Raw genomic sequence first — 24,379 nt, forward strand, 5'->3', positions numbered from 1 at the left:
GAATGAAAAATGGAAAATGCTTTTCTTTCATACCTTAAACAAAAATCAATTCCAGATGGATTTATAACTTAGAAATTAAAAGGCAAAATTTAAAAACTTTTAGAAAAATAGAGACTATCTCTGGGATTTCAGGTAGGGAAAGTTTTCCTATGTAAGACACCAAAAGAAACTAATGATAAAGATTAATACATTTGAGTACATTAAAACCAAGAATTTTAGCTTACTAGATGACACCATAAAGAGAAAATAAAATTCATAAGGAGGGAGAAGATATTTGCCACAAAACCATTTCGCACTAACCAAAAGGTTAGTATCCAGAATACAAAAAGAACTCCTTTGAATTATTAAGAAGAAGATGAATAGCCAAAAGAGAAATGAGCAATTGTCATAAATAGTAATTTTCCAGAAGGAGAAACACAAATGGCTAATAAACATGCAAAAATATTGACATCATCATATGTCAGGACAATACATAAAACCATAATTACATCTTTTCATATCTACCAGATTAACAAACATTGGAAAGTTAGTTAATACCAAGTGTTGGCAAAGATACGGAGCAACTGGAATTTTCAAAGACTGCTTGAGGTAATATAATTTGGTATACTTTGTAAAACAATCTGGCATTAACTACTAAAGTTGATTATGTGCATGCCCTATGAGCTAGCAATTTGCCTCCTATGTATATATCTCAGAGAAATTTTTGTACACAAGCCAGGATATGTTCAGGGGAGCATTATTCCTATTAGCAAAAATCTGGAAGTAATTCAAACATCCATCCATAATGGAATGAATTAAAAAAACTCAACGTATGTATATAGTAAAATGCTATACAGCAGTAAAAATATGTGAACACATTGTGCACATTAGTATACAGAGGGTGCCAAGAAAATGTATACAATATTTTTTGTTTAATTGGGCAACAGTGTATTTTTCCAGGATGTCAAGTCATTTTTTTTTTTTTTCAATGTAGTTGTGAGGGTTGCAACTCAGCTCCAAGTCAAGTTGTTTTCAATCTAGTTGTGGAGGGGGCAGCTCACTGGCCCATGTGGGAATCAAACCAGCAGCCTTGTTAAGAGCTTGCGCTCTAACCAACTGAGCCATCCCAGCCACCCAAAAATGTATACAAATTTTAAGAAAGGAAAAATACTATTAAAATTACGCTGATGGAAACCACTTTGAACACTTCTTATAATTGCAGAAGTCAAACATGACTTGTATTCATCTTTTGTTATTGGTATATATTAAGTATTACAATTTTAATACAGTTTTCCTTTCTTAAAATGTGTATACATTTTTTTGGCACCCTTTGTATGTATACACACACACACCATGTGGAATCACAAAAGGAAGTTACAGAAAAATACGCATAGAACGATTTTATTTAGGAAAAGTTAGAAACCGGCAAAACTAAAAACTACATTGTTTAGGAAAATACACTTGTAGTAAAACTATAAAGAAAAGCAAGGGGATGCTTAATGCTAATACAGTATAGGATTAGCTCAGGGCACAGAGGAGGACAGACCAGGGATAGGTACATGGGCATTTCACAGGTCAGAGCATGGTGGAGTGTGAATGGGTGTCATTTTATTATTCCTCATTAAGTGATACACACACACACAGTGCCAAAAAACATACACATTTTAAGAAAGGACAAAACTATTAAAATTGTAATAATATATACCGATAAGATGAATACGTCACATTTGACTTTTGCAATTATGAGAGGTGCTCAAAGTGGTCACCATCAGCATAATTTTAACACATTTTTTCCTTTCTTAAAATTTGCATACATTTTTTTGGCTCTCTCTCTGTCTCTCTCTCTCTAGATATATGTATATATACTTTTAGTTTAAATAATATTTTGCAGTTAAGCTAAAACTATAATAAATATAGTTACAAAATGATTTTATTATAATAGCCTAACAAAAATACAAGTGGAATCTAGAAAAATAATTTAGTGTAAAATCATCAGTAGGAAAAAAAATGAATGAATTTTTTTATCTTGGCCCAAAATAAAACAGCAATTATAGAAAGAAACCCTATGAAACAAAAAGAGGCAGATTTTTAAAACAGGATACAGGATACAGAGTCCAAAGATAGACTCAAGTATATTTAGAAATTCAGTATGAAAAATAATAATTGCTTACATTTACATCATATTTATTATCTACATTACTATTTGAACTTGAATTAATTCCTAGTGGATCAAAGATTTAAATGTAAAATTAAGCCATAAATGTATAACTCATAATTCAGGTGTTAGCTTAAACCTTATTTCTTACAGGAAGCTTTCCTTGAGCTCCCTGGAAGCCCGTAAGTGTCCCTGCTATAGGCTTCCACAGCAACCTGTACTTTCCTCATCACTGCAGTTAACATTCTTTATAGCAGTTCTGTGTTCAAATTCTTTTCCTCCCTTGGAAGACTGAGCTTAGTGAAAGCATGGTCCTATTCTAGCTTATTGACATTATATGCTAACAATGGAGAGAGTCCCTGGCACAAGATAAGTGCTCAATGAATATTTGTTAAGTTAATACATAAGTGGCCAAATAAATGAATATAGTTTTAGTGTGGGGCAGGTCTATGAAGTAGCACATAGAAAAAGAAGTCGTAAAAGCAAATAATTGAAATATTTGATGACATCAAAATAAAAAACTAAACCTCTTGCAGTAGATGAAAGGGAAATGGCAAAATGGGGGAGGGGGATGTATGGTATTGAAATGTTAGGCAAGGAGTTGATATACCTAATTTACAAAAAAAGCTCTTATAAATTGATAAGCTAAAGATGAACAAGGGAATTTCACATTGAATGCACCCACATGGGTGTGCACACACACACGCTATTATTATCGCTCATGGTTCTGTGGGTTAACTGGGCTCAGCTGGGCAGTTCTTGCTTGGGGTCTTTCATGCAGTTGATGTTGACTGGGGCTGCATATCCAAGATGGCTCGCTTGCATGGCTGGTAGCTGCTACTGGCTATTGGTTGGGAGTCCAGCTGGGGCTGTCCACCAGGGTGCCCACATGGCTTCTCATGAGGTTTGGGATTTTCTCAGCATGAATGCTGAGTTCAAGAGGAAGCATTCCACCACTGAATGTTCCAAAAGACCCGGGGGAGGGGGTGCTATAAGGCTCTACTGAACTAGCCTGAAAAATCATGAAGCTTCATTTCTGCCATGTTTATTGTCTAACTAGTCACTAGAGCCAGCTCAGATTCAAAGAGGGAATTATAATAGCACATCTTGATGGGAGAAGCAGCATATGTGTGTAGGAAGGGAAGACACGGACCGCAGCCATCTTTGGAGAGTACTTATCTGTTTCCTGTTTATTGAGCTTCTTAGGGGACAACAGGGCTCAGATTTCCTATCCCCCCCAAAAAGTGTACATCTGTCCTACTGGTTCTTGGTTTTAAACCATTGGTGTTCAGTGGCCATGTAATTTGTGCTTCTGACCATGTATTTTTTGTTGTTGTTTGTTTTTTTAATAATATCTTTTGCAAAACCCGCTGACTTCTGGCAATCTATAGTGATTTACCTTTTGCAAATGACTGGCTTTGATATTCATCCTTAAACTCATCTGGACAGTGGGGATGGCATTTGATAAATGATAGCCAGTGCTATCATTTGAATTGTACCTTGCAGTACTTGAGTTACAGGAAACTTCACCATGTTCACTTATAGTGTGTGTGCGCGCGTGTGTGTGTGTGTGTGTGTGTGTGTGTGTGTGAAAACTCAGGATTGGAAAGACACGTTTGCATTTATTTGAAAGCTTTTATTTGTAAGTTTGAGCAGTCCAAAGTGTCCTTGTGTATAAGCCCTGCCTTTGCTTAACTCCTATTATTATCTTGCTACAGAAGGTCATGCCAACTGCTTAATTACATGGAGAGTTATGAAACTGCCAGGGCACCAGAACATTATTCAACTGAAGGAAAATAAACTCTTCTTGCACTGAAGACAGTTGCCAATAAAGCAGGCATGTTTGTTTGTGGCCACATGTATAGATAGCTCCCTTGTATTAAGGGATTCTATGGCCTGGCAAAAATCCTGGATTCACCTTTCCTAACTACTCCAGCAGTTATAGTTCAATAGAAGCATTTTAATTCAGAGATAGATTAAATCTCAGTATTTTAAGTCAGACTTTTCCTTTCATTGAATGTAAACAATAAAACCTCTATATGAAGGCTTTCCTGCTTTACTCAGAAATAGGTTAATATGTTTCATGGTATACCTCTAATCAAACGTCAGGCTCAATAAAAATGAGCGTTTATAAAAGGACGTTTATGTAGTTTACATTTCCTATATCCACCTACCTCTCAATCATCCACCTTCAGGAGGAAAGAATCTGTATCAAGAAAACCCATATTCAGAGAGGTGAGGGCGTTTTGTTTGGTTCAACCTGTCAGATTCCTGTTTTGGTCCAACTCTCACCTTGAAAACACATAGACTTTGGCTTTTCATGCACTGCCTTTGCTTTATCTGCCTTTATGCAGAAGAACGTGCTAATTCTGAATGAGCTTTTGCAAAATTACATGCTGAAAGAGAAACAGAAACAGACCCCTTGAGAAAGAGCTCCTCTCCTGAAGAAGTGTTTTTCACAAGGCAATAACTAACTGAGTTACTAACTCTTGCTTCTACAGGAAGCAGCTTGCCCTGCTGCAGAGGGTGGGGTCCTCTCTTATTTCTCTAAACACTTTGGGAAAAAAATCAGGCTCAAATGCCAAAAGACAACGTTAACCCTCAAATCCCAGAACCCAAGGTCAACCAAAGGTCACACATGCAATGCTTAAGCCAGAGGGTTGGAAGCTCTCACTCTAGGCAGTATCTGCTCCTTCTGAAATCTATAGCTAAAAATGAAGCCATGGGAACACTGCTTGCTCGTTCTAAGTCAGAGGTACCTGTGATTTATTAAGTGTTATGAGGTGCTGATCAGGCCATTTAGTTAAACATTGAAAAAGACTCCTGCTCCCACAGCTTCCCTCGTTGAAATCTAATTTAGACCATATCAAAGTTTTTATAAAGGCATTCCTAATACCATTGTGCTGTAAATCCTGTCTGAGCCAACCTTCAAATATTTATGTAAACTAAAACATATCTGGAAAGATGTCAAACCAAAACAAATATGCCACAGCATCTCATCCCAGCAGGTCCCTCCTCCCTCATTTACATTCAAGAGTAAATCTTTCCAACTGGCTCCCAACTGTTAGGGCTGGTTAATTAGTGATAATTGCAGAGACTATTTCATTGAATGCACTGATGGCCTTATGTCTTGAAACCAATTTAGCCTGGAGTTTTCAGCACGTGTGAAACGCGTTGGTAGCACATTCCCCCCCCCCCCCCCCAAATCATTACAGATAAGAGCAGTTGGTTTAGTCTCCCTCGACCTGCTGTAAAAATAATGAATGTTTTTACAACATCCGCAGGTTGGTCACGATGTGTGTCCTTAAGCTGTGAACTCAACCTTTTCTGACATTAGAGTGGGCTGTTTCTCCTGGGGTCATTTTGGATAAAGTGCTCTAACTCAGTTTCAGATGCAGCTTGCTAATGATAATTTGTGTCACTTGCAAGTTGTAGCAACATCAGGATCTCATGGTCTATCTTTTGGCGCAAGATACCATGTAATTAGAGAGAGGGGAAAATGGGAAAGAATTTTAAAGTGACTGTGTACTCATAGTTCTGAAACCCAGGGCAAGAAAAGAGGAACCTTTATTTGCATTACCAATGGAATACTCATACTCTTCGGAGGGTACTTTGTAACCTTTTGACATTGCAATTAAAAATGGAAGTAAGTGGTTTGTGCCCTCACAAAGTTGACTTGTTTATACTGTGTTTCCCCTAAAATATGCATTAGAACTGATTGTCTGGCTGGGTCCTATTTTCGGGGAAACATGGTAGCATAGTGGGTTTTGGTTTTTATTCATTCTTTCAACATTTATTGAATACACTGTGCTGTGTTTAGAGGGATGGAAATGAAGAAGAGGGAATGGGCACAGATCTTCGAAGTTCGCTTTCACGTATATCTTATTTGAGATTTACTATAAACCTGTGAGGCAGGCAGGGCGGTGGTTCATTATCCCATTTTACAGGTGAGGGAATTGAAGCTTGGAGAGGTTAACTGTCTTGCCCTGGGTCACACAGCTACTAGTGAGAGCCAAAATTAGGAATCAAGGCTCTGACTCTAACCTCTTCTTCCTCACAGCTTGAGATCTTAATAGTGAGGAAATGGGGGCAAATACAAATAGGCTTGTAAAAGCAAAACAGCAGCCACAGTAATACTGCCGACCTGTTCAGAGCTCTACATACCAGAGCTAGAGCCTCTGGGCAGTGATAAACGCAAATAAAAAGGGAGAACTCTGGCTTGATGGGAGTCCCTTGGGTCAGGACCTGCAGGCTTCACCCAGGATGCTTCCATGCTGCTGCATCCTCATCTCACCTCACGCCTCTAGCATCCTGACATCTGCAGGGGGAGTAGTCCTTTCTGCCTATGCTATGCGCTATCCTAACTGCACTGAGCAGAACTGAAGAGAGTGGGATTTGGGTGACCAGAACATTGCAGAGGAAGTGAATAACATGTGAAACTTCAGTGGAAGATGACGACAAAATGATTTTATTGGCTTGAACAGAGAGCTGGAGTGAAGCAAGAGATGAGGGCAGTATTAAAAATGTTGAGCCAGAGTGGTAGTGATGGTGGCAATGACTCTGTGACCAGGAATGGCTTCACGGGGGCATAATGACCTGTGTAGTCACACAGAGACCTGCACTTAGAAGGGCCCAGCACTTGGTTTAAAGCTCTACTCTCACCATCTTGAAATTCTTTTTTTTTTTTTTTAATTTTTTCAGTTTAATATCTTTTTAAAAATGTTTCTTTAAATATAGCTAGTATACACTATTGCATTAGTTTTGGGTGTATACAATGGTTAATCAACATTTATATACCTAAAGGAGCGACCAGCATGATAAGTCCAGCAACCATCTGACATTGTACCACGCTATCACAATGTTATTGACTATATTCTTTATGCTGTACATTACATCTCCATGAATTATTTGTTTTATACCTGGAAATTTGGTCCTCTTGTTCCCTTCACCTTTCCTCACCCCTTTTTAAAATTTTCAACTACAGTTGACATTCAATATTATTTTATATTAATTTAAGGTGTACAGCATAGTAGTTAGACATTTATATTATTTAAGAAGTGATTCCCCTGAGTAGTCTAGTAACCACCTGGCACTATACATAGTTATTACCGCATTATTGACTATATTGTTTATGTTTTACTTTACATCCCCGTGACTATTTTGTAACTACCAATTTGTACTTCTTAATCCCTTCCCCTTTTACACACTACCCATCAACCCTCTCCCACTTACCACCCTGATAAATCTAGTATCTACCTGACACCATACATAGTTATTATAATATTATTGACTATATTCCTTATGCTATACCCTACATATCCATGACTACTTTGTAACAACCACTTTGTACTTCTAATCCCTTCCCCCTTTTCACCCGCCCCCAACACCCCTCCCATCTATTTGGCAACCATCAAAATATTCTCTGTATATATGAGTTTGTTTCTATTTTGTTTGTTTCTTTAGTTTGTTATTTAGATTCTGCATGTAAGCAAAATTACATTGCATCTGTCTTTCTCTGTTAGACATACTCCACTCAGTACAATGCCCTCCAGGTCCATCCATGCTGCCACTAAATTAGATGGTGCAAAGAAGGGATAAAAGAGGAAATTTGGATATTTGCTGATGTGGATTCTGGTCAGAGTGAGCAGCTCAGTGAGGAGGACAGGCCTAAATGGGCAACTGTGACATGCACATTGCTGTTTTTCTCATTGACTCTCTTTCTCTATAAATTTACTTGGAATGGTGGGGGTCACACTGCCCTTGTGCACCATGAGAAGAAAATCATGGCTGACTTGTCCCAGGTGGTCCAGGAGGGGCCAGTTGACTTCTTTGTGACTCATTAGTGTTCTCCAAGTGGGGCATCAGGAAAAAACAGGTGCATTCAAATTGGTGAGGCCTATCCATGAGTCAGAGCCCTCCGCGTCTATATTTCTAAGGAGCTGTCATTTCTCCATCCATCTTAGGTCTATGAGCTCTGTTGCTAATGCCCTTTATGTTGGTGCATAGTGTACCTCTGTTGATTTTTCTGTTGACTATTGCTCTATCATCCAGTTCAATTAACTTAACTTTGCACCATTCCATATAAAGAAACAGGTATTGAATTTCACTCAGAGTTCCATTTTAGGTTTATCTTGACCCTTATCTGTATGGTCTCCTAACTTTCAATAGGTATTCAGCTTTTAAAATGCAAGCTTTTAAGCAGAATGTTTATTCAATCTCCTCAGGTACTAACTGGAAAGATTGGCAGTCAAATTGATTTAAAAACAAAGAGGGAGAGTCAAAACAAATTTGAATAAATGTTTGTTTGTGACTAATGTCATTGAGTTTAGTTTAGGCACTGTAAAGACTGCTTAAAATATCATTCTGACTTCTTAAGAGGTTTGCTGTTTGCAGTGGGGGTGCTTCAGGGTGAGATTGTGGTCCAGCTCACCCAGCTGCGCCAGCCTAGGACCTGCATTCTTGTGCGCTTCTCGTGCTGCTTAGAGACCAGTTCATTTTACAGAGTAAAGTTAGCAGGTAGGACAGTTTGATAAAACTGAGTGGGTCTAACCCCTTGTCTTAGGTTGGTTCTGGGAAACAAACCCTGAAAAGAGGATTCAAGAGCAAATGGATTAGTCATAAAGTGCTCTAAGGAGACACTAGGAAGGGAGTGGGGAAGCAGGACAGGTAAGGTGGAAAAGCTAAGCAAGTGTGTGACTTCAGGTGAGGTCCATCTTTAGCCTGATCCCAAGAGGAGCACTGAAGTCTATATTATACTGTAATTTGTCTTAGCTCGAGGCAAGAGAGCTGGGCTTTCACTCTGCTGCACCAGGAAGTCATTAACCGTGAGTCCCTGGTTGGTGGCAATGCACTTCCAGCACTTCCAGCTCTGCTTCCAGGCTGAGTGACACTTATAGCTCAAGGTAGGTCTTTGGAGATTGCAAGAGAGAGTAGTAGGAACAAGCATGTAGAGCTGAGAGATGAGCATATAGATTCAGGATGCAGCAGGAGAATTTGCTACATATCTTTTTCCACCAAGTGCAGACTCTGGAGGGAAAGGCCAGGCATGTCCTTACTGTCTCATGGAGGGGAGAGCTCATGGGAGAGTTCTGGAAGAAGAAGAATAGACAACTGTGTTTGGAAGCATGAAATCAGGTGGAGATTCCCTCGAACCATGAAGGCAACAGGGTTTGGGGCACATCCCCAAAGTAGAATGACCAGTGCTCTGCTAGTTTGTGGCAGCTTAGGTGGTAGGACCAGTAAGGAAAATGGCTGCCAGTTTCATCAAGGCTCGCAGTCTTGGTGTGGAAGCAGGACAGCCACTTGTTTTCAGTGGTTAATGAGTATCTCAGGACTGCCCACAATGGAGAAAATCTCAAGAATCTTGCAACATTTTGAGGGCAAAAATCAAGCCCCTGATTGCCCTGTATAAAGACCATGGGTGGAGAGGGAGGGATCCTGATCCCATTTTGGGTTTGGGAGTGCTATGTCTGTAGCACTGCACACTGCTTCGTAGAGGATCTCAGCTGAGCCCCTGCAGCTTTAACCATATTCTCAGCACGTAGGACTTACGGAGTTTATGCAGAACATAGCTAATTTCATTTTTACCCTTTGTCTCTCTGAGCCCATTCTGCAGGCTGGACTCTCTCAGACAAGCACTCTGGTCATTCCTAGTCAGAAGAACAGTCTCAGTTTAGTAATTATTATTTCCAATTCAATGCAATAATGAAAAATGTATACTTCCTTCAAGGTGAAAGCTTCTCCCTATCATTGGCACACGACTCCAAATACATACCTGCAGTGGAGGAGATCACTGGCTTCTCCATTGTGTTGCCTTGGTTCTCACCCCTTCTCATTGATTCTCTAGGTTGCCTCTGGTTCCTCCTGGGTTGGAGGAAGGGGAAAGAGAAGAGAGAAAGAAGCAGGGAAGTTTTTACTTAGCTAACACTGTGAGATGTATCATAGCCTACCGGTGGTTAAAGCCTGCTCTTCTGGGGGGAACGTGGTGAGTCCTGCAGGGATAGTCTATCCATGCTGGGATGGCTTATGCAAGTCTCTTGCTGATGGCTTACTCTTTCTCACCTTGGGTCTTTAGTGGTTCACCTTCCTGTGATATCACTTCGCCCCTCCAGACTGTCCTCTTGTTAAGGATATAAGATGATGTCAGGCTAGCGCTCTCTCTCTCTTCTGTGTGGCTGATCTCTGACACATGGAGAACACTCAAGCTCCCACTACTCTGTCTGGGAGCATCCATCCTCTTTTACTCCATTGGGATGGTAGCTGCCATTCCTTACTACTCACTCTTTTCATGTCTCAGCCAGGAGAAAAACACCAGTCCACTGTGACCCCCAAAGTCAGGCCACATGTATCAGTCTTTTAGAGGTGATAAGTTATGCCCCCTTCTCTTGACCTCAGATAAGGGAAAAACACCATGACGCATCCCCCATGGGGGAGGAGGTGAGACTCATAGGACACTGTAGTTCTCCTCCAAACCCCTCCTCTCTGAAATGCCCATTCACCTTTTACTGTAGTAGGGTGTGCTCTTAGTGTGATGAGTGGCTAATTGTTTTTAAAAACTTGTTTTTAGGTACTGCATTTGCAAATCATGTTTTGTAGTGTCACATCTCTTTTGAAGTGTGGTGGCTATTGTCTGTTCCCTCAGTCCAATAAAACTAAAAGCTTTCAGTCTAAACACTCTGAAACATTGTACCAGAGATCAATGAAGAAATATTGCATGTATTGATTTTTTCATTTATTCAAAGAACATTTAGTACTTTCAATACGCTAGTATATTTAGAATATAGGTATGGATATAAGCAAGTATGCATATTATATAACTGAAATCCCTTGTACACACAAGAGGTACAAGTTATTGTTAATATTATAGTCTCACGTTGAGTGGTAGTTTTATGGGTATTTAGTATAAAATAAATACACTAATTAATAAAGAGCACCATGCATAGATTCATGATGAGAATGTATCATAAACCAAAGATTATAATTAATTCAGTTCTGTGTACCCAAATTAAATAAAAGTCCTTTTGGGGAGCTCTGAGTCCAGGCACTAAAAACAATAATCACCAACATTTATCAAGTACGACTATGTTGCAGACACTATGTTAAGTGTTTTACAAACAATATCTTATTTAGTTCCTTATCAAGTAAATACTAATATTTTCTTTGTCATTTTACAAATGAGGAAACCGAGCCCCAGAGGGTCTAAATCACTTGTCCAAATTCCCATGGCACAGTAAGGAACCAGAGTCAGAACTGCGTGACAACCAACCTTGCCACCACTTCCCAGAGATAAATGGATTATTCTGTTGTGGTTGTTGAGCAGCAGTGGGCAGCCAAGTCACAGAGCAAGCTTGGGGAAATGCTCAAGACCCCAAATCTTTCTCTGACGTGGCCTTTCAAATATGGGGTTCTCCTGCCCTCCAGAAAATGTACAATCCCTCCCAGGACCTTGACACTCCTGGCCAGTACATAATAGTATTTGAAAAAAATCTCCCTTTTGGCAGTAGAGTGGTTAGGTTGTGGCTGGTTTGGGCGAAACAACGCTGTTGAGTCATTCTGCGGGGGATGAGAGAAGCCCAAGAAGTATCTCCCTACATGTTTTCAGCTGACAGCTAAAGGAGTAATAGCAGGAGAGGGCTGTTTAAGTCTGCCATTTTCCCATAGGCCCACACAACCCTGACCTCCCTATTGTCCATCAGTATCTTCTTTCTGAGATCACCATCTCAGGGGCATGGCCGCATAGAACTTGAATTGTGGCTTGAGAGTATGCTGCTTCTAGCTCTGTTCCCAAATTGCTAGCTGCATATCCAAGTCTCTGGTTTTGGAGCAAGGAGGCCAGAAGAATCAGGAAAGCAGTACCTGGGAGAAAAGAACAAGAAAGCCCCACCCCAAACATCCATTTCCATTTTTCTCCATCTACAGTCCTCCAACATTGGAATTGGGTGTGGAATTCCCAGCACCTAGGCAGCTTCCTGAAGCCCAGGATGCTCATCTTTCCTCCTGCTCCTTCTCCACACCTCTCCCTTCTTCCCCCATTTAAAAGTGGTTCATAGAACCATTTCCAGATCTAAGGAAATCATTGTGAAATACCTTTGTGATTACAGTTTATACATTCAATGAGAAGCTGGGAATTAAGCTCTCAAACACCACAAAATGAAAGCTTGAGATTCTCCCAACAACACCCTAGCTTTCCATGAATATGGGCTGACTCATCCATCTGTTTTCTACTCCTCCCCTCCTCACCCCTAGACTTGTCCCAGCCCTTGTCTTTCATGCTAAAGTCAACCACTTTCTTCACCTTGTTCGGCCTCATTCCCAAGTTGCCCATCAAATGCAGGGACATGGAAAGTAACTGCCTGTTGCAGGGGAAACAAGAGAAGGTCACATTTGTTGAGTTTGGGAGCCTTACAAAGACTGTTAATAACTCATTTCTACAAATGAGAACAGAATAAAAATGTAAAATTAAATATGGAGCAGAAGGAATATCTTGCTCTTGTGATTTCATTTTAAATGTTGTATCTATAAGACGGGATGATATTGAAGTATGTGACATATCCTATGAGTTGAGATAAAATGGTTCTGATTTTCTTGCTGTTTTCTGGCATTAGGACCCTGTGAAAGAATATTTCTTTTCTTGCTTTTGGTGGGAATTGGATGTTTGTTGATTTAGTATATGTTTAAAATATTTTGGCTTCAGAAAACTGCACTGATAGCCTGTTCCCTCTAGTCAAAATTAATGTAATCTTTCTCTAGTTCTCACAGTATGTGTCTCTAATACTGTATAGCACTTTTCATATTCTACTTTATTCTACAGTGACTTTTATTTCTGTTTGTCTCCTACATCAGATCTAAAGTTCTAGGTGGGGAAGAACTAACTATGTCTTATACATCTTGGTATTTACCTGAATCTAGTCTAGTACCTTATGTATGGTAGGCATTCAGTGCATGTTAAATTAAATTAAAACCTGAAAGGTCACACAGAGGGGGGGACTCTGAGTAGTAGCAATAGTCACCTTTATAGCAGATGCCCCAGGGTCCAACCATAGACAGCTGGTGTACAAATGGACAATCTTCTGCTTCTCTCTGCCTGAGGGCATTCTTCGGCCAGGGATGTGATCTTGGAAACACATAGGTTAGGCGGTAAATACCTGGGAATTATAGCTAGATGAACAACCCTTGGCTAAGGAGGGACAGGCCTGGTTGCATAAATAACCCAGCTTTCTTGCTGTCATTCTGAGGAATGTTCTACCTTATCCCTTAGAGGGTTTCCTACAGCAGGAAGCCCTATTACCCACAGCTTCTTAGTATACTCTTTATTCACTTTTCTTTCTTCATTCACTATGCTTTCCTGGGATCAAGAGTCAAATCATCTACTTTACCCAAATCCTTGCCTTAGAGAAGCCCCACAGGGGAACCCAAACAAAGACCCTTAAAAGTTAGAAAGTGTTAAAGATGATGACGAGGCCGAGAATGAGATTGAGGATCAACAAACAGAACCTGTCATCTCTGCTTCAAATGGATGAGCTGGAGAGGTGCGTAAGCAATGAAGCAGAATTCTGTGCGTGAGCTTAGAGCTTTCCCACAGGGGGAGAGGGACATTCTGCTTCTAGCCAGGAAATGGAGCTGATGCCTTTATAGCAAGTAGAGAAGTAAATGTGCAAGTTTAGATCACAAGGTGAAGGAACTCACTGCGGACTAGCACATGCCAATGTTTCTGACAGACCAAATGATGACGGGAGGAATATGTTATGAAAGAAAGAGCTTCCAGACTCACAGCAGGAGAAATCTTTAGGAGAGAAATGAAGAAAGACATTGATCACCTGGCACGGGAGGGGGTAGAGCCTGCATTGGTTGAGGGCAGTTGGGCCATGTCTGGGTGGGACCCAAGAGTGTGGGGGGCAGCGGACAGTAGGAGGGGAACCACAGCTCCACGCCAGTGCAGCCCATCAGGAACACGGTCTGAGGCTCGGGTTTCAAGCCCAATGATCTAGACCTTGTCTCGTTTTAGCTGCTTTACTTGTATATTCATTTCTTAGTAAAAGTGTTTGTGTGTGTGTGTGTGTGTGTGTGTGTGTGTGTGTGTGTGTGTGTGTTACCTACCTCAACTGAAACACTGGGCAAAACACCACGTGAAACTAGTGTTCTGCTTATCTATCAACACAGACGAAGTCTTTGCATGTGCTTAGTCTTGGCTTAGGCATGGCCGTCTCACAGAGCCAGGCGGCCTGTGGTGAAGAGAGGGAAGAAGGCCAGCAGGTAATGCAAGGAATCTGCTATGTGCACCTGTCCTTTTCTGAATGGGCTTTATTTGGTTAGAAATTCCTGGGATCGGTTTAAAGGTATTCTGTGATGTATGCTATAATGCAAGTACTATTTTGAAAACACAGATTTGAAAAATAATGGTAAATCTCTCCCTGGGTTTGACAAGTTGGTAACTGGAGAAGAGGTTTCTTTTGCAAATGAAGCCAGGTCACTCACAGGACAAAAATAAAGTAAAATCATTACCCACTGCTTTTTGTCTATAGGAGTAGATGGAAGGTATTGGAAAATCTCAGCTCTAACTCACCAGCTCTGGGACCTTGTGCAAGTTACTTCACCATTCGCCTATTTCCTCACCTGTAAAATAAAGGGGGTGCCAACCCATCCTGAATAGTTCCTGGAATTCTGTGATCCAAGATGAGAGAGCTGGGTCTGGCGAGGCTGGATTCAGGGGCTGGCCAGGAGGGGCTGCTTACATGGTCCTGTTCTATAGGGCAGAACTTGGATTAAATACATTTTATTGACTTGGGCTCATAGATACGAGGATGTGAGAATCTTTCTGAAAAAATTTTTAATTGAAACTGTTTGGAATCTTTTCCTTCTCCTATGCTATTTCTATTTCTGTATCCCTACCCTCACCACCAAACAAACACCTTTGTTCAAGTCTAAATGAATATCTTTGGTTTCAAGATAGTTTTCCCTTTTTCAAAGCCATTTCCCAACACTCTGTCCTATGGAGAGTAGCGGAAAGGAAAAGGAAAATCTGGCTTGAGTGAGGAGAGCGAGAGGCCTGTGTGGGTGAGGTGTTTGCCCGAGCCACACCCAGGCCCCAGCTGTGTGCACTTCGGGAGTTCTGCTCAGATGCTGTCATACATTATAGTGCTGAGATGGCCGGGCAGAGGGCAAGGGGTTCATAGTTGATCCGCTCACACATGTAACTCCTCTGTTGGCCATAGGAGGGTGGACAGACTTATCATAAGGAATGCTTAGTCTATTCTGAGCTCAATCCCATAAGTAGAGGTATATATTTCACAGTTCCATGTAGGGGATTACATCCTGGGTCAGCTTCTTACTGCCCCCAACCAGGTTCTGGAATCATTCCTCCAGGCCAACCTTCCTCCTGCTCAATTTCAGTATTGGTCTAAATGAACAAATATGATCCTTTTTTTTTTTAATCCCCCTCCCCCCCTTTTTCATGGCGCCTAGGATGTTTTGTGTTGCTGTGTTTGTAGTATATTGAGAAAGGTGGTGAATACATTTTATGAAGTTGGGAAAAATAGATGGAACAATTTAAGATATTTGTCCAAAGATAAAAAACGGAACCATGTTAACTACCACTGCACTCATCGTCCTCTTCTTCAAAAATCAATGCCCCACAGGTTGATAAGCACCTTGGGCCTTCGTGCGGGGCCCTACATAATCTAGACTCTGACACTGGGTCCTTTTCCAACTCAAACTTTATACTTTTGAAGTTGGCTTCCAATTATCTAAGAATTCATAGTTTCATAGTTTCCTCAAATACTTTCTGCAGATTACTATGATTTTATGTCTAGGTGAAACTTGAGCAATGATCAAAGCTCCTAGCAAGAAGCGTTGTTCTGGTGATGAAAGAGGAGGGAGAGGAACTCCTCATGGTTGGTCTATGGTAAACGATTTCAAATTTGCCATCACTACTGACATATTTGCATGGTTACATAAGAAGAGGCATTGATTAATTGTGACCTGTAAAATGTCTGGTTCTGAGCCCAGCAGTAGCCAGGGTAGCCCCTTCGGTGCCCTTTTCTCTATTTGGACTGTGGAGCCACATAGCAATTCTATTTTTTAACGTTTTTTTTTGAGCATCTATTGTGCTCCTGGCACCAGGGCCACACAAATGTTTCTAATACACCCTGGCCTTTGAAGGAAAGCAGACCTGCTTTTCTCGTGTGCAGATTTGTAAGGGTATTAGAAAACGGGAGTTACTGAATAGGGTTATTATTTATGTAGCAAGTGCCATTGTTTTTAGGACTCTAATAGCTCTTTCACTGTGACCCATAATTATAATAATGATCACATTTGCATAATGCTTTGCAATTTATAAAGAGATTTTGCTGGTTTAATTTCATTTAGTCTTCACAACAATCCTGTAGGCTAGGTGGCTAGAGTATCATTATCCTCAATTTACACAGGAAGAAACTGAGGCACACAGAGATCAGCGACCTGCCACAGGTCAAGTGGTGAAGCCAATCTCAAACTGATCGTGTCGTGCTTCTAGCTCAGAAGACTCCTTACCACTGTGCTTCCTTCAGAAAGCGAACCCATCAAAGGCAGAGAGTTTGTCTTGGGTGCCTTAGGCTCTTCCCTGCGCGCCCCCTCCCCCCCCAGCACAATGTCCGTGCACATCAAGCGTAATGCAGGTTTATTGGTTAAAATTAAAGCACTTCAGTGAGAGAATAAAGCAATGGCCACCTTCCCACCTTTGCGTTACACATCTTTAAGGATACTGATCATAACACATTTTACTTTTCTTGCTCACTGTCTTGCATAGAATTGTCTATAAATATTTGTTTGTGGGGAATGTTTCATTTCCCAGCAGTCTAGGGCATTCCTGGGTGGACAGCAGCCTGAAATACGACACTATTGATTTTGAAGAACTCTTCATTCACATTATAGCTTATCTTATTGTTAGTCCTCTGACAACTTTGAGGACTCCCTTAGAGAATCTGGACTTTGTGACTGCTCTGCTCCAGACACCAGCCAAGTAAACAATTTGAATAACCTCCCTGTGAACATCATAAAGGCAGGGAACGGACTCGGGGTTGTTAGTACCATCTTTTCACAACTACCACTGTAGAGATACGCCAGGGACTTGTCTCAAAGTCCAGGGCTCCAGAAAATGCTCCTCTTGTCCCCATCTTCTGGAATCATCCTCGGCAGAGGAGAATTTATTTTAGGCTAAAATAAGCACTTATCCTAGTCTGAAACCACAGTTGCTCAACTTCAAGAAATCTGGAATAACTTCAAGCACGTGACATTTAATGTTTCCCCTTTTGTATAAGATGAATTTTAATTTCTCTCTAAGGTCAACAGGCATGACGCTGAAATCCTCCAGTGGGTGCCAATTGACCTGAGCTACCCAACTTGTATTCAGCAAGTACAAATCACTTTCAGAGGAGTCTCTGTTCCCATTCTGCCCCTTCCGCAGGGAAGAAAGGGGACAATTATTTGGTGATAATTACTCTGACGGCAGTAATCTCTGGCAGCTGCTAGAGAAGAGACATAATTGCCTCCTCCCACCCCCTAACCTTTTAGAATAGAGCTTTGAAAGCTTGATGAGAGGGACTGAGATGTATGAATAACCTCGAAATAACTTTCTATCTACTTCTATCACTCAGGTTTTAATTAAACACAATTCATACCTCTTCAGACACTTGAGATGATGCGTGTGAATGACCTGTATAAAGAGAAGGCCCACACAGACGATATATGTCACTGTACATTGTTCAGTCCCTCTTCTCCAAGTCAGGAGCTTTTCAGGGCTGCTGCCCTAGGAAGCTAATTTTTCTTCCTGTGGGCAGAATTGGAGAACTGAATTTTCTTCTGGAAATGGTGGGAAAGGATTTTGAAGTGGAAGAATGTGAGTACCTATGGGAGACAAAATTTGGATAAGTACCACTGAGTGGCAATCTTATGTCTTAAAGTCCTTTCCCCCGTGTAAATGGACTCCACGGAAAGTAAGAAACCACCTTTGGTCTTTCTAAAAGGGAATTTTCAGTCTTTCTCTGGTTTTCTGTGGAGCTGAGCTATCTTTCTCAATGTGGAAAGATGCTAATTCAGTTCACTACTATCATTTTTCTGGCTGTTCTTGGAGAGGCAAGGCAATGAGGCACACAGATGGAGGTGACATGGACCCAGCTGGTCTGCTTTCATATTATAAATAAATATGTCTATTTTTATGTGTTGCACATAAACTTTGGGTGTATTTTTAAAACTGATAAAAATGTTCTGGTATGGACATCCTTCTGCTCATTTTAAACTATTTCATCAAACAAACACTGTAATTAGAAATTGTCAGACATTTTCAGAGAGTCAGAAGGCCTTAAGAACACATTTGAATTTATTCAGTAAAAGCCAGAGATCACCTTTTGTTGTTAACCCCTCTCTACTTTTCCTCCTCCCTACCTCAAGCCTGAAACTCCACACATGGTGCTGGTCATGATTCCTCTAGAAGTTGCAAAATACCACTCCCTTTCCCTCCTCATCTTTCATCATACGCTTCCATTTCACCAATGTTGCACAATCTGTTATCACTGCACTTTCCAGCATATCCATGGTATGATATGGCTGCTGGCTGAAGGTTAATGAGTGTGGCCATAAAGAACAAAAACAAGACAAGGTTACCTCACAGGCCTGTGAGCCCTAGAACAGAACTGCAGGCTTCTTGCAGGGGTCATATGGACCCATGGGTACACTGGCATGGGAATTGATTGTTCCTCCCTCAAGAGTTCAGCACTGAGTAGAGACCATTAATTTATCTAAGTAGGAGTGTGTCAGGGGGTCTCTGCATAAAGGTGCTGTTCTCCTGCCCTGGTGAGTAATGCCATAAAAAGCACTGTCCCTTTATATTTGTTTTATGGCTATGGCAGAATGAATCTGCCTTCCTGTGGATACCCTTAGAGGGTAAGTTATGAAATAACCCCTTACATTTCTGATGTTCTAAAACAGCTCTTCTCAAACTGTAATGAGTGCCCGGATTCCCTGCGTATCTTATTAAAATGCAGATTCTGATTCTGTACCTCTGGGGTGGGGCCTGCGACTCTGCATTTCTAACAAGCTCCTGGTGATGTCCACCTTTCTGCTCCATGGGCTGCACTTTGAGTTGCTCTGTGAGACGTAGCTATGCGTGGGTTCCCTGTCTGGGACCCTCATTAAACCTTTTGATGACATCCTCAGCCCTGGATTTAGAAATTGGACCTCCTTCAAGTACTTCAAGAAACTGAGAACCATTGCTGAATTTAAAAAATTACTTTGTTGACTATTTAAAATACAGTAATTTGTAGGGCATATTTCATAAGTCTTATTGTACATTTTCCTACTCAGTGCATTTAAGTGTATGACTTGCTGTTTAGTTACACCTTGTTAGTATTTTTAATGTGTGTGCTCTCAGTCCGCAAAACACATTATCTGAGAAATACTCATATCTGGGATGATTAACAATAATATTTCTTTAGTACTAACAATGAGGCCACAAGTACTGCCAGCGAGGCCATCATTCGATGGCCTATGGTCTTTTTCTACCTCAGTCCACATGTCGCTTGGAATCCATTTATCCAATGGTCATATGTCTGTCTCTTCCCTGTAAGGGATGGTTGACATAAATAATATTCCTTGTCACCCCCCCGACACCAAATGATTCCAATTTCCAGTGTGTGAGTATGTGTTCAGGGGCATGGGAAAGTGGGGTGTCCCAAGCAATTCTCAGACACCAGCAGGATGTCCTATAATTCAACTCCATTCTAACACTGTCCACCTGGAGATAGTGTCAGATCCCACTGGTTTAGGGCTCAGTCCTACATGACTGCCTCCCACCAGTGCCTCCATCCCTCAGCACTTCAGCCACCGCTCTCAAGCCCAGAATATTATTGGTGCTTCTAATAGACAGACCAGCTATATGTTGGAGGTCCCCAGGACCCTACGTTGCATTCAGTTATTTTGCTCAAGCAGCTCGCAGAACTCAGAGAAACAGAAAGAAGAGATGCACAGGGCTTGGAATGTGAGAGGGAGGCGGAGCTTCCATGCTCTCTGAGTGTGTCACTTTGTCTGAATCGCTACCTTTTCACCAACCTGAAATCTCTCTGAACACCGTCCTTTTGGGTTTTTATGGAGGCTTCATTACATAAGCATGGCTACTTAAGTCATTGGCCAGTGATTGAACTAAATCTCCAAGCCCTCTCCCTTCCCCAGAGGTCATGTGGTTGGCTCTCCTGGCAACCTAGCCCCCTTCTTAGGTGAGGCCCAAATGCCACTCATTAATGTAACAAAAGACACCTTTATAGCTCTCGTCACCTAGGAAATTTTAAGGGTTTTTAGGGGCTCTGTGCCAGAAGCCAGGACAAAGACCAAATATGTATTTATTATAAATAACTATGTCACCCCCCGCCCCAAAGATTGAGTCTGTATCTGTGTATAATAATTGGTTAGCAGAATCAACTTGTACCAGCTCCAAGTTTAAATAGAAGAAAGCAGGTTCATTATTTACCTTATTCCCATGGCTTAATAGGAAAGCATGGCGAATTTTCCTTTTGTTTCTTTCTCAGAAGCAGAGGGGATGGACCCCAGATTGTAGGTCTTTGGAGGAAGGACTTCCCCAACTCTCCCTCTTCTATTCCCTCCCAAGCTCCCTTCCTTTGCCTCCTTCCCCAAGGCTTTTTGCAGGTTAGGTGAGACCCAGCAGGGCTAATAGGGAGGTGGAGAAAGAAATTTGCTGAATCTCCCGGCAGCCTGTGGAGCCTGTGGTCTGTGGTAAGGGGGAGGGTAAAGGCAAGGTGGTTGGAGAGTGAGGGAGGATCCAGGCCATCATTTCCTCAGCTTGCAGGGCTAGGAGGGTGGTCGCCTCAGGCTGGAGGCCTGCGGGCTTGGAAGTCCTGAGCTGCCACTCTGTGAGAGGGCTTGGAGAGCGGGCGTGTGAGGGTCACATGTGGTTGGAGCTCTTGAGGAGCAAGCCTCTGTGCTGGTGCTCCTCACACTTACCTGACGGAGTCCTCATTTCACGAGCTCTGTGAAGCTGGTCCTCATTAACTCCACTTTACGGGGAAGAATCCACAGATAAGAGAGGTAAAGCAAAATGGTTGCTGCCACGGAACTAGTGAGTAGCAAGGCCCGTATCTGAACCTACTTCTGCTTACTCCAGATCCCTTGGCATCCTCCCCTGCAAAGCAGGCATTGTGGGAACTAGTAAGGCCTTTTGTAACCCGAGGCAGGTGAATGAGGTGGCAGGCAGGCTGAGGTCCAGATGGCAAAACTGGTTTTATTTACAGTTTACATTTTTAAAAATCCACCATATCTTACAACACTAGTGGCTGGGAGACTAGCTTTTGCAGAAAAGTAAGTGCAGTTTTAAAAATTCCTTTTGTACTCTGCATGATTGGATTTCTAAATGCCACCTCATCTGCAGCTACTGTTTCCCTGAAAAATAAGACCTGCCCTGAAAATAAGCCCCAGTGAAGATCGTCAGCCAGACAGACGCATTTAGTACGTTATGACGATGTTCCAGAAGAAGATGACATGACTGTATTTGAATAAATGTAGATTGTTGTACATGAAAAAATAAGTCATCCCCTGAAAATACATCCTAATGCATCTTTTGGAGCAAAAATTAATATAAGACCCGGTCTTATTTTTGGGGAAACACGGTAGTTACACTGGTACCTCTCTGGTGTGTGGGGAGACAGTGATGTGGATGGCATCCATCAGTGCTGGGGTACAGGGGATACCACAGGGTATTTGAAAGAAGATTATAGAAGTCAGCTCAGCTTCTCTGTGGCTAAACCACAAAATGCCAAGATTTCCTTAAAGTCCTGGAATGTCAAAAGGTACAGGCCTGCTCTGTGAAAGAAATATGAGCTCTGTAAATGTAAATTCCTAAAGGTAGGAACAAAATCTCTTAGGGGTATAGACAGCTTTATTTCCTTAAGGGAATTTGGGTGTGAGTTGAATCCCTAAATGTTCATTACCTGGAATTGGAGTCTGTAGGTGTAGAAGCTATTGTTGCCTGTATGGATCAAACTTTACCGTGATAGCAGCGATCACCTGGGGATCTTGTTCAACTATAGATTCTGGTTCCTTGAGGCAGGGGTGGGGCCCGAGAGCCTCCTTTTTTCACGCTCCCAGGTGGTGCTGATACTGCCTGTACATGGACCACACTTGAGTAGGAAGGGTCTGGTGTCATGCCTCCCCCTGTCATCCTTTCTCCCCTTCTCTAAATCCAGTTAAGATTCATTTACTTGTGGGATAATTTAACTTAGTGAGGCAGTACAGACAAGAAGAAGGTAGCATAAGGAATCTTCTGAAGAATCTCTACTGCAGCATATTTTTGATGCGAAACGATGTTATGAGGACAAGAATAAAAAAATGTGGTGGTGGTTTGTAGGCAAATAAGCTTCAGAAGTGTGGGGTTGAAAAATTTAACAGGTTTCTTTACTTTATGACTTGTCACAGCATCTAAGTGACTAATATGCATTGTGACACTCCTCGGGGAACTTATTTCAAATTCATTTACCCAAAGAATACTTCTTTTGAGTACTGTCTTAAGAGCATAAGGTTCACTGAGATTGGCTGTGTCAGACATTGACACTGGTGGCCACATGAGAGAGGGAACTCTTCTCTAAAATACCATGTAAATGGGAGATTGCTTTATCTCCATAGAATGAGAAACTAAAATAAATTGAACTTTAGAAATAAACATGAGTTAAGCTGTGGGATGGATTGTGGGTTCCATGCATGTAAAATGCTAGGCAAACGACTTTGGAGGGGGAGAACTGATATAAGTGGAAGAGGAAGGAGTTAAGAAAATGGAAATATTCGAGATTAACAGGGATATGGGGCAAGAAGGAGTCTCTTAGGAAACGCTTGTATGTGGGGAGCAGTTACATAGGGGCTTAGTCCATGAGGCTAGCAAGTGTTGGGTGTGGAGAAACCCAGGAAACAGGAGCGGCAAATTTCATGCAATTGTCATTCCTTTTGGATGCCCAGTGACTGAACCTCTCTCCTTCCGGGTGGAATTCCCAACCTGATGAAGCAGAATCTTCTCTCATAGAGAAGCTGAACACAACAGAGTCATGTTTTCTCAGCCTATTTGGTGACTAGGTTTGGGGCATGTTGACTTGGGCTCCACCAATCAGAGTGTCTTTCCTAGACTTTGACTCAGAGCAAAACTAAGTTCCTGTTGGACCCTATTCTGGTGAGGTGGGACATCAGTGATACTATATTTAGCTTCTAGAGGCAACAGGGACTGTGGTTCCATAGGCAGCGTCCAGTGCCACCTATGCATGTAGAACCAGTTGCAGGGTCTGTGTCCAGTAGTGATGGCAGCAGCGCACCAGCCCTGTGGCCCGATTTGGGGCACTATTCTTGGTGGAGAGTCTCTGAGCCTGGCTCCACATCATCCTAAGAACTCTGAGCTTCCTGTTTGCTTTTCATGACTTCCTTTTCTGATTAAATGAGCAACAATTGGTTTCTGTTGCTTGCAGCTTAGAGTCCTGACAGACACAGAGGATGAATACAACCTCTTGACTCAGCTTCAGATAGCCTCAGAGGGTATTTCCAATCTTGAGTTCTGGGGTGGACTTCTAGGGTGGGTTTATGAAGGTCAAAGGTACCCTGTGAGCCATGATGAGCTAGTTCAGGTGAGAAGGGAAGTGAAATACTCATATTACTGAGTGAGCACTCACAAACTACCAGCTAGATCCTCTTATCTATATTTTTCCTCATAATAATCTTGTGAAATAGATAATTGTGATCCTCATTTCGCATAAGGGGAAGCTGAGACTCAGGAAGTATAATTAATTATCCAAATAGTAAGTGTTGGAACTGGTGTTCCAGTTATTGGAACTGTCTGAATCCAGTTATTGCTACATCAGGCTGCCTCTCAGTGGTTAGGTCCACAATTATTTGTGGAGCACCTTCCACGTGTCAGATGGAATGCTAATCCAAGGGGATACCTGCCTTTGTGGACATTAAGATCTGATACAGGAGAGACGCACTTGTGTATAACTACAAACTAAGAGGAAGAGCTAAAATGAGACTATGTCACAGGGAAATCTTACCTAATACAGACATGTGGAGGGGAATGGTTTCTCTGAAAGGGTATCCTGTGAGCTGGGGTTTGAGGGCTGGGTAGGAGGTAAGGTTGAATGGAGAAAGGGAGAAGGGCTTTCCTGGCAGAAGGAACTAAGCACAAACCAGACATAGCTCATGTTTGGTTAGCACGCTGATATTTCCCCCAACGTGGTG

General features: G+C 41.7%; 1 long non-coding RNA gene across 4 annotated transcripts in view; it reads right to left on the minus strand.

Annotated features, from left to right (window-relative positions):
• The window catches only part of LOC141570707 (uncharacterized), a 39,120-nt gene that overhangs the window by 9,986 nt on the left and 4,755 nt on the right, over positions 1-24,379 (minus strand). The window contains exons 2-6 of one of the 4 annotated variants that reach the window (XR_012495140.1): positions 17,788-18,013; positions 14,747-14,876; positions 13,144-13,247; positions 9,909-9,997; positions 7,547-9,783 (exon numbers count right to left, since the gene is read on the minus strand). This is a non-coding gene — a long non-coding RNA (uncharacterized LOC141570707). Of the gene's footprint in view, positions 1-7,546; positions 9,998-13,143; positions 13,248-14,746; positions 14,877-17,787; positions 18,014-24,379 lie in introns of those variants that run through there. The other 3 variants (XR_012495141.1, XR_012495139.1, XR_012495142.1) reach the window with 3 other exon arrangements.

The sequence above is a fragment of the Rhinolophus sinicus genome, linkage group LG03 (genome assembly GCF_036562045.2).
Source record: "Rhinolophus sinicus isolate RSC01 linkage group LG03, ASM3656204v1, whole genome shotgun sequence".
Classification (NCBI taxonomy): Eukaryota; Metazoa; Chordata; class Mammalia; order Chiroptera; family Rhinolophidae; genus Rhinolophus; species Rhinolophus sinicus.